Consider the following 12,040-nt stretch of genomic DNA (forward strand, 5'->3'; position numbering starts at 1 on the left):
AAATTTGAATTCTACGGTCTATAAAGGCCTTTCTTTGGATGCTTTAATCTACTTTGGCATTTTGAACTTTTATTTTCTGCTTCAAACTCTTTCCTTCCTTTGTTTTCTTTACTGGGATTCTCTGTTACAAGTACATCTCTTTCTGCCATGGCTCCCATTGAGTTTTTCCTGGTTGAAAGGCTTCCTTCTAACATCACTTCCAGTAATCTATGACGAACTATTCCTAAGGAGCTTCTGTCTACTCATTATTATTATATTCGAGCCTCTCGTTCTACCGAAAGGATTGTGCTTTTTTCTCCTCTCCCGCCCGTTGGCCTTGAATATGCCCAAAATAGGAAGTAGTTTTCTTCTTCAAACAATTTGAGTATGAGTTATCTTTTCCCTTTTCATTTTTTATTGGGGTTTTTAGGTTTTGCGGGATTTCTCCTAGAATGTTAACTCTCAACTCTATCCTGTTCATGAGAGTTTTTGAAGCAGTGTGTTGGAGCTAAGGCTTCAGGCCATCTGTTAGCCTTTTTAGGTCTTTTTTTAGGATCACCAAATCAAATAATGGGTTATGGAGCTTCAGTGGTTAGATGGGTCTGTCTCGTTTTGTTGGTCATAAAGGATCCATCCGCCATTGGATAGAGAGTTTCGCCGTTGTTCGTTTAAAGGGAGAGCAGAGTGGGGTTTTGATACTACTTGAGCAGACATTGATCCCTTTTGAAATGCTTTTCCCCACCTACCTAAGTGGGAGTAACTATACTTTGCTCGGCTAGCTTTTCTCCCTTTCAAATATGATGTTTTCAAATGTCTTCAGCTCCCTCTTGGGAGCAATTGCTCTACTGCTGGTACTTATTATTGTGATTTTACATTTTCGGTTGTCACTTTCTTAATTAAAACTTATTTTTGCGTTTTGCAACTTCCACTTTTCCTATAAGAGAGACTTCGGTGCCTCGAAACTTTCCCTACCTAGGGATTTCATCAAGTGGGCGGTTGAGCAATTTACTCTCTGGAAGACTATAGAAGTCGTTCATGATGCTCTAGGGCTTGATCCTCAAAGGAAAGAAGACGTGCTACCTTTGGCGATTGTGGAGCCACCTCTCGAAATAGTCACTGAGGAGGGTATCGTGGGGCCTGTCGATAAGGAGGGTGCCCTAGAGGTCATTGAGGGTGAAAACATCTAAAACTATCTGTAATACCCGGCTCGATCAGGTGTAACGACCCGGAAATCCGACCCGTTATCGGCGCTAGGATCCAGATCGGCTTAAGGCCGCCGGGACCCGTAGTAAGCCTACATACCTCCTGTAAACCTGTGGAATCCCATACATAACAACATATACATGATCTGTAAAAATTTTTCTTTTCTCTTATCCAAGCAAAACCTGTGCATGTACAAAATCATACATAAGCCCCACACTGGAGTCCTCATCAAATACTCCAATGGGATATCATCATCATACATATTAGCTTGGATAATCATAGTCATTAACATCATTACTCATTAAACACTCTGTACATAGTGGGGATTCACACACCTCTAGGTCAAGCACTACTATAATCCTCAATACATCATCAAATCATTCATTACATTACATGGTCATAAGTACTCATTACATCATGTTTATGTCCACTACTAACTATTACAACATACATGACTTAACTTCACTCTAGCCGACTTCCCGATCTATCCTGTACCTGCAACTCTGGGGATAAAGGGAGTGGGGTGAGCTACTAGAGCCCAGTGAGCAGAATAATAAAACATTAATTTAAATCATGCTTTCGTGTATGCGCCATAACACAAACATTTCACAACAAGGATGAACTTGTCACCATTTAGCCCCTATCTTTCTTACTTATACATGCCGGGGGCGTAGAGCCGTAGCAGGCACACCCGGACTTCCATAATCAGTCATAGTGCCAGGGGCGTAGAGCCGTAGCAGGCACACCTGGACTCACATAGGCTATCATGACATACAAGGGCTAATGGATCATCCAACATTCATCCACATCAACATCAAAGTATGCAATGCAACATATTCGTGAATTCTAATGCAAGCAACCTAATATAGCTCATGGCATTCATGATGCGTGAATCATGCTAAAACATTTCATTAATTTGCTTTAAAACTTAGAGTTTATTCCACTCACCTCTGGCTAGCTCTGAAGAGACTCTGAAGCAGCTGGCTCACTGCTGGGGGTCTCGGTTCCTCGGGTCCGAACCTACACAGGTGGACTCAAATGAGGGACCAAACATGCATGAATCAGACTCTAAAATACTCCCCAAAAACCCCCTAAAACATCCTGAAAACATCACATGAAAACATGCAAGAAATGGCTGAACAGGGCACTTTCGGCGGCAGGTTCGACGGCCGAAAGTCCCTCTGCAGCCGAAAGTCATGCAGGTTCGGCGGCCGAACCTCCCAGACAGAGACGAAACTTGAGTTTCGGGGGCAGGCTTCGGCAGCCGAAACTGCCTCCACAAGGGGGTTCGGCGGCCGAAAGTCACTTCGGCGGCCGAACCTGAGTTTCTGCCGAAGGGCAGAAACTTGGCTCCCTTGTGTCCACAGCCTCCAAAACGCCTCAAAACATGCATAAACTTGTTTCTACACATGCATACACATCATACATCACACCTAGGGGTCTCAAACTATAACATACCCCAACTACAACACTTCAAACAACACATTTCCAACATACATTGTTCAAATCACAACATAAACCTAACAACAAGCCTAAACATGCATTCTACCCCATCAACTTGCATAAAACTTTCATAAAACATAAAAGAAGCATAGATCGAAGCTTACCTCTTGAAGATCTAGAGGAAGAACGACCCTAGCTCGGAAAATGGAGGGATTTAGCTCCAAGACTTCCAAGCTCCAAACTTGCTTAAAAATACTCAAAAACCTTTGTGGAACCTTAAAACTCAAAGAAAATGGTGGGGATTGAAGGAAAAACACAAGATTTGGGAGAGGGAGGTCGGAAGCTCGCTGAGGTCGAAAATGGGAGAAAACTCTCCCATTTTGGCTAAGTGCCCCTTTTATAGGTGGCTGGCCAGGCCACGTTCGGGGGCCGAAGGTGCCTCCGCATGCATGCAAGGTTCGGCGGCCGAACTTGGAGTTCGGCGGCCGAACCTGCATTTCCCTCACTCAAACTTTTCGGGCGCCTAAAGTCCCTCCGAAAGCATGCATGTTCGGCGGCCGAACCTCAAAGTTCGGCGGCCGAACCTGGGTTTTCCTCCAAAGATTTTTCATGCAAAAACTCATTTAATTTCTTACTTAAAAACATGAAATACATGAAAACATTTCATAAAATCATAGTTTTACCCTTCTAGGGGTTTCCGACATCCGAGGTCCCACCGGACGGTAGGGATTCCGATACCGGAGTCTAGCCGGGTATTACATTCTCCCCCCCTTAAGAACATTCATCCCCGAATGTTCCTCAACTAACATAAAAAGCATGGCATCAACCATAACATACAACATAGCATACAATAAATCATACATGCAACACATAGAACAACTAACACTCACCTCAAAACAGATGGGGGTATTGCTGGAGCATAGACTCCCGTGTCTCCCAGGTGCATTCCTCTAAGTTGTGGTGGTTCCAAAGGACTTTCACCATCGGGATTTCCTTGTTCCTCAGCTTTCTGATCTGAGTGTCTAGGATCCGCACTGGCTGTTCTACATAGGTGAGATCCTCATGGATCTCCATATCAGGCTCACTAAGAACCTTTCTCGGATCTGACACGTACTTCCGTAACAGAGAAACATGGAAAACCGGATGGATTCTCTCCATCGAAGCAGGCAAGTCTAGCTTGTACGACACATTACCGACCCTCTGAAGCACCTCAAAAGGACCGATGTACCGTGGAGCTAACTTACCCTTCTTCCCGAACCGAACCACTCCTTTCATAGGAGACACCTTGAGCAAAACCAAATCCCCCTCCTGAAACTCTAGCTGTCTTCTGCGGATATCTGCATAACTCTTCTGCCGACTAGCAGCAGTCTTGATCCTCTCTCTGATTATGGGTACCACCCTGCTGGTAAGCTCTACTAACTCCGGACCCGCAAGAGTCCTCTCTCCTACTTCCTCCCAGCAGATAGGTGATCTGCACTTCCTCCCATACAAAGCTTCATATGGAGCCATCCCTATGCTAGCATGATAGCTGTTATTGTAGGCAAACTCCACCAAAGGTAGATGCTGCCTCCAAGAACCGCCAAAATCTAGCACACACATTCTGAGCATATCCTCTATTGTCTGGATGGTCCTCTCTGACTGTCCGTCTGTCTGTGGGTGGAAGGCAGTACTGAAGTCTAATCTGGTACCCATAGCGTTCTGCAGGCTCCGCCAAAACCTGGAGGTGAACTAGGGCCCTCTATCTGACACTATAGATACCGGGACCCCATGCAGTCTGACAATCTCATCTACGTACACCTGCGCCAACTTGTCCACAGAGTAACCACTCCTGACGGGGATGAAGTGAGCAGATTTGGTGAGTCTGTCCACAATCACCCATATGGAGTCTAATCTGTTGGACGTCGCCGGTAACCCCACTACGAAGTCCATAGCTATATTCTCCCATTTCCACTCTGGAATCGGTAGTGGATTCAACATTCCAGCCGGCTTCTGATGCTCTAGTTTCACCCTCTGACACACATCGCAGGCTGACACGAACAGTGCCACGTCCTTCTTCATAGCTGGCCACCAATACACTCTCTTCAGATCCTGATACATCTTGGTGGCTCCAGGGTGAACACTATACCTGGTATTATGGGCTTCCCCCATAATATCTCCCTTCAGACCAATGTCATCTGGCACACATAATCTGTTCCCGTAGCGGAGGATCCCCTTATCATCAAACTTGAACTCATTACTCTGGCCTGACTGAACCGTTCTGGCTATCCTGACCAACTCTGGGTCCTCATGCTGTTTCTGAGCTACCTGCTCCAGAAACACGGGTGTCACTCTCATCTGAGCCACTAAGGCACCTGTGCCAGACAACTCCAACTGTAATCCCTCACTCATAAGTCTGTGGAACTCCTTCACCACCGGCCTCCTTTCTGCTGAAATGTGGGATAGACTGCCGAGTGATTTCCGGCTTAGGGCGTCTGCCACAACATTCGCCTTACCCGGATGGTACTGAATCTTGCAATCATAGTCACTCAACAGCTCTACCCATCTCCTCTGCCTCATGTTCAGTTCTCTCTGACTCAGGATGTATTGCAGGCTCTTATGATCTGTGAAGATCTCACACTTTACCCCATAAAGGTAATGCCTCCACATCTTGAGTGCAAAGATCACTGCTGCCATCTCTAGGTCATGTGTGGGGTAATTCAGCTCATGCTTCTTCAGCTGCCTAGAAGCATAAGCGATCACCCTCTCATTCTGCATTAGCACACAACCCAGTCCCACACGGGACGCATCACAATATACTGAGAAGTCATCATCACTTCTTGGCAGAGCTAACACCGGTGCCGAAGTCAACCTCCTCTTAAGCTCCTCAAAGCTTTCCTCACACTGATCGGTCCATATGAACTTCTGATTCTTCTTTGTCAATTTGGTCATAGGAGCAGCAATCTTTGAGAAGTCCTGAACGAACCTCCTGTAGTAACCTGCTAAACCCAGGAAACTCTTGATCTCGGTCACTGTGGTGGGTCTAGGCCAGTTAGCTACAGCCTCTACCTTCTTGGGGTCTACTTCAATACCCTGTTCTGACACAATGTGCCCCAAGAATGAAATGCTCCTAAGCCAAAACTCACACTTGGAGAACTTGGCATACAAGCCATGCTCTCTCAAGGTCTGCAAAACTGTCCTCAGGTGATGGGCATGCTCCTCTGCATTTCTGGAGTACACTAAGATATCATCTATGAAGACAATAACGAAGTGATCCAGATTCTGACTGAATACTCTGTTCATGAGGTCCATGAATGCTGCAGGGGCGTTGGTCAACCCAAACGGCATCACAAGGAACTCATAGTGCCCATACCTGGTCCTGAAAGCTGTCTTCGGTACATCTTCATTCCTTATCCTCAACTGATGGTACCCTGATCTCAGATCTATTTTGGAGAAACAACCTGCTCCTGCTAGCTGGTCGAATAGATCGTCGATCCTCGGCAAAGGGTACTTGTTCTTGGTAGTGACCTTGTTCAACTGTCTGTAGTCGATACAAAGTCTGAGAGATCCATCCTTCTTCCTCACAAACAAAACCGGAGCACCCCAAGGTGAAGTACTCGGTCGGATGAAACCCTTATCTACCAGCTCTTGCAACTGTTCCTTCAGTTCTTTCAATTCAGCTGGTGCCATCCTGTAGGGAGGGATAGAGATCGGTCTGGTACCGGGCATTAACTCAATCTCGAACTCTATCTCCCTAGCAGGTGGTAACCCTGGCAGCTCGTCTGGGAAAACATCTAAGAACTCACTCACCACAGGCACTGAGGCGGGCTCTCTGACATGACTATCTAACTCCCTCACATGAGCTAGAAACCCCTGACATCCCCTCCTAAGCAACCTACGAGCCTGAAGAGCTGAGATCAGACCTCTAGGTGTACCCCTCTTGTCTCCTCTGAAGACGACCTCTGACCCATCCTGATCTCTGAATCTGACTACCTTGTCTCTACAGTCCAAGGTAGCACCATGGGTCGATAACCAATCCATCCCTAGAATGACGTCAAAATCTGTCAAATCTAGAACCACAAGGTCGGCGGAAAGGCATCTTCCCTCTATGAAAACTGGACTACATTGGCAGACTGCCTCTGCCACTGACGGGTCACACTTGGGTCCACTGACCCATAGGGGACACTCTAACCCAGAGACCATCAATCCTACCCTCTCCACGACTCTCGGAGCAATAAAAGAATGAGATGCACCCGGGTCCATTAAGGCATACACATCAGAACAACCAATGATGAGATTACCTGCCACCACGGTGTTGGATGTGTTGGCCTCCTGCTGAGTCATAGTGAAGATCCGTGCCGGAGCTGATGGACCTTCACCTCTGTATCCTGCTGATGAAGAGGCTGACCCTCTCCCTCTGCCTCTGCCACTGGCCTGTGTTGCGGCTGGAGCTACTGGCTGTACCACACTGCCGGAGGCTGTCTGCTGAGACGGTGCTGCAAAGACTGCTCTAGGACAGTCTCGAGCCAAATGACCCGCCTGTCCGCATCTGAAACATGTGTTTGTCCCTGCCAGACATACTCCCTTGTGTGGTCTCCCACATCTCATACATGCTGTAACCTCTGCGCCAGAGCTTGAGCCACTGCCTAAACCCAGACCTGACTTGATCTTGTTCCAGAACTTATTCTTCTTAGATTTTCTGTGGCCTCTGTCCCACTTCTTACTGCCTGCAACTGCTGCACTCAGAGAAGAAGAGTCTAACCTTTCCCCACCTGGGGTCTTGGAACCAGAAGACTGTGCCACTGACTGTTTTACCTTCCCCTCAACGATGGCACATGCCTCCATTCTCCTAGCCATATCCACTATGGCATGGAAGCTCTCCCTCTCTGCTGACTGTATCAAAGAGGAATACCTGGAGTGCAGCCTCATAATATATCTACTTGACTTCTTTTGATCTGTGTCCAAATTCTGCCCAGCATATGGCAACAACTCCAGGAACCTGTCTGTGTACTCCTCCACACTCATCTGATCAGTCTGCCTCAACTGCTCGAATTCTATCATCTTCTGCTCTCTAGAGCTCGCAGGGAAAGCCCATCCTGCAAACTCATTTGCGAACTCCTCCCAGGACATACTGTCCGCTCTCGGGTTCACATAGTTCTTAAACCAACCACGTGCCTTCTTGCACTCCAGTGTGAACCCAGCCATCTGAATGGCTCTACTGTCATCAGCCCCTATCTCATCTGTAATAGTCTTGACCCTGTTCAGATACTCAAATGGGTCATCGCCTGTTCTGTACTGAGGAGCACCCAACTTCATGTAATCGGTCATCTTGACCTTGCTCCCTCCAGATGAGGTAGGTTTGGGTACTTGTGTTTCCGGGACAGTAGGTACTGGTGGTGGTGGAGGTGCAACATCCCCTGGGATAGGGTTTGCTGTACTGGTATAGGGAGGTGGAGGTGGGTACGTGGGGTACTGAGAGTATGGTGGGTAGTGAGGTGGGTATGGCATATGTGGAGGATAAGGGCTAAAACTGGGGTAATCCGATGTACCTCCCATCGAATACCCTGGATGGTGTGAATAGGGTGAGTAGTGATGTGGCTGGACATAACTCGAGGCCTGAATGCCTCCTTCTGATTCTCCCATGCCCTCTTCCGGCATGCTCACACCGAGACTGCCATCCCTCCTCTGATCTACTTCCATATCCTCAGACATTCCTCCCTGCACTGTTCCCCTTACTGATCTGCTTCTACCCAGATCCAAAGACCTTCTAGGGTCTCTAGCTACTCTGTCTCTGTTGGACCTACTGGACATTGCCCTAGGCAATGCTGGAGGACGGGCATCAGCGCCCTCGTCCTGAGGTGGCACTCCAGTCAATCGTGCAGATCGACGAGTTCCTCTCATTCTATCTTCTGAAAAACAGCACATAGTACAAGCAATCATTAGCATCATATGGTTCATGTGGAAACACATGAACCCTCATCATATACATAGCATCACATCATAGCATTTATGCACATGCATATCATCATGGCATATCATATCATCATATAGACAGGACTCTACATCCTATCCTAGTAGACATGATTTTCCTAGTGTGCTTGACCTTCTAGAACATCTATGAGCCCGACACTCTAGGTCCGACCATATGAACCTAGGGCTCTGATACCACTCTGTAACGACCCGAAAATCCGACCCGTTACCGGCGCTAGGATCCAGATCGGCTTAAGGCCGCCGGGACACGTAGTAAGCCTACATACCTCCTGTAAACCTGTGGAATCCCATACATAACAACATATACATGATCTGTAAAAATTTTTCTTTTCTCTTATCCAAGCAAAACCTGTGCATGTACAAAATCATACATAAGCCCCACACTGGAGTCCTCATCAAATACTCCAATGGGATATCATCATCATACATATTAGCTTGGATAATCATAGTCATTAACATCATTACTCATTAAACACTCTGTACATAGTGGGGATTCACACACCTCTAGGTCAAGCACTACTATAATCCTCAATACATCATCAAATCATTCATTACATTACATGGTCATAAGTACTCATTACATCATGTTTATGTCCACTACTAACTATTACAACATACATGACTTAACTTCACTCTAGCCGACTTCCCGATCTATCCTGTACCTGCAACTCTGGGGATAAAGGGAGTGGGGTGAGCTACTAGAGCCCAGTGAGCAGAATAATAAAACATTAATTTAAATCATGCTTTCGTGTATGCGCCATAACACAAACATTTCACAACAAGGATGAACTTGTCACCATTTAGCCCCTATCTTGCCGGGGGCGTAGAGCCGTAGCAGGCACACCCGGACTTCCATAATCAGTCATAGTGCCAGGGGCGTAGAGCCGTAGCAGGCACACCTGGACTCACATAGGCTATCATGACATACAAGGGCTAATGGATCATCCAACATTCATCCACATCAACATCAAAGTATGCAATGCAACATATTCGTGAATTCTAATGCAAGCAACCTAATATAGCTCATGGCATTCATGATGCGTGAATCATGCTAAAACATTTCATTAATTTGCTTTAAAACTTAGAGTTTATTCCACTCACCTCTGGCTAGCTCTGAAGAGACTCTGAAGCAGCTGGCTCACTGCTGGGGGTCTCGGTTCCTCGGGTCCGAACCTACACAGGTGGACTCAAATGAGGGACCAAACATGCATGAATCAGACTCTAAAATACTCCCCAAAAACCCCCTAAAACATCCTGAAAACATCACATGAAAACATGCAAGAAATGGCTGAACAGGGCACTTTCGGCGGCAGGTTCGACGGCCGAAAGTCCCTCTGCAGCCGAAAGTCATGCAGGTTCGGCGGCACTTTCGGCGGCCGAACCTCCCAGACAGAGACGAAACTTGAGTTTCGGGGGCAGGCTTCGGCAGCCGAAACTGCCTCCACAAGGGGGTTCGGCGGCCGAACCTGAGTTTCTGCCGAAGGGCAGAAACTTGGCTCCCTTGTGTCCACAGCCTCCAAAACGCCTCAAAACATGCATAAACTTGTTTCTACACATGCATACACATCATACATCACACCTAGGGGTCTCAAACTATAACATACCCCAACTACAACACTTCAAACAACACATTTCCAACATACATTGTTCAAATCACAACATAAACCTAACAACAAGCCTAAACATGCATTCTACCCCATCAACTTGCATAAAACTTTCATAAAACATAAAAGAAGCATAGATCGAAGCTTACCTCTTGAAGATCTAGAGGAAGAACGACCCTAGCTCGGAAAATGGAGGGATTTAGCTCCAAGACTTCCAAGCTCCAAACTTGCTTAAAAATACTCAAAAACCTTTGTGGAACCTTAAAACTCAAAGAAAATGGTGGGGATTGAAGGAAAAACACAAGATTTGGGAGAGGGAGGTCGGAAGCTCGCTGAGGTCGAAAATGGGAGAAAACTCTCCCATTTCGGCTAAGTGTCCCTTTTATAGGTGGCTGGCCAGGCCACGTTCGGGGGCCGAAGGTGCCTCCGCATGCATGCAAGGTTCGGCGGCCGAACTTGGAGTTCGGCGGCCGAACCTGCATTTCCCTCACTCAAACTTTTCGGGCGCCTAAAGTCCCTCCGAAAGCATGCATGTTCGGCGGCCGAACCTCAAAGTTCGGCGGCCGAACCTGGGTTTTCCTCCAAAGATTTTTCATGCAAAAACTCATTTAATTTCTTACTTAAAAACATGAAATACATGAAAACATTTCATAAAATCATAGTTTTACCCTTCTAGGGGTTTCCGACATCCGAGGTCCCACCGGACGGTAGGGATTCCGATACCGGAGTCTAGCCGGGTATTACATCAGGCATCGGAATTCTTACCGTCCGGTGGAATTCGAGGATGTCGGAGTTGGCTAGAAGGGTAAGAAAATGGTTTTCTAAAATGTTTACAGAAAACATTTGAACAGCTAGTACTCGCGTCGGATCATGTATGGGATGTTTGGAGTTCAGGTTAGGCTTGCTACGGGTTCTGGCGGCCTTAAGCCGATCTGGATCCTAGTGCCGAGCAGTTTGGGCCGTTACAGAGAGGTACCGGTTTCCGGGCTGTTACACTATCCTCACGATTTTCCTAGAGTCCCTACTGTGCATGTGCTCTCGTCTGACCATTCTTTGAATAGGGAGGGAGAGTTTAGTCTTATTAGGAAGAACCCTCGGGTCCCATCTCAGAGATCTAACTCTTCCCTCCTCAAAAAAAGAAAAGAAGATTGGTCAAAGAATGGGAGATCATAGGAGAGGTGCACCTAATACGATAAGGGGAGGCAAGGAGGGCTTGTCTGCCAACATTGGCACAGATTTGCCTCAGGCTCTCGTCTTGCACGAGTTGGGGATTACTTACACTCTGAACTAGAAGTCGACCTTGTTTCTATTGTGGAGCTTCTTCGTAATCATGTCTTTGAGTCTTCTCCTGATATCTGTGATTCTCGGCTCTTGGAGACCTTTTATCATCTGGTTAAGCCTAGTGCTCAGTCAGAGGCCAGTGTTAGTGTATTTGTCGTAGGCTATTGTCTTGAACTTGTTTGTATGTCATTTTGTTTATTAATAAAAGAGATTTTATTATCATTATTATTTGCTTGCATGTTACATAATAATGATTAACATCCTTGATTACTTATTATTATGATGATAATAATAAAATATGACTAGTATAATTATTTATTGATAATCATCAGATTATTATGTGTATGTTGATATAAATCAATAATCATAGATACTTGTTAGAGAACAAAGTATTGGATGGATCCACATTGAGATCACTACATGGGTTATTGTCATAAGTGAATCTCAAGATAGTTATGTTTTAATTCTTTGACTTGAGATTGTCATAGTTTACAACATAAGGACTGTTATGTTTTGACATAACCAATATTGTCTTTAATCGGATAATCATAAAAGTTATGATT

Source organism: Manihot esculenta, chromosome 10, assembly GCF_001659605.2.
Source record: "Manihot esculenta cultivar AM560-2 chromosome 10, M.esculenta_v8, whole genome shotgun sequence".
Classification (NCBI taxonomy): domain Eukaryota; kingdom Viridiplantae; phylum Streptophyta; class Magnoliopsida; order Malpighiales; family Euphorbiaceae; genus Manihot; species Manihot esculenta.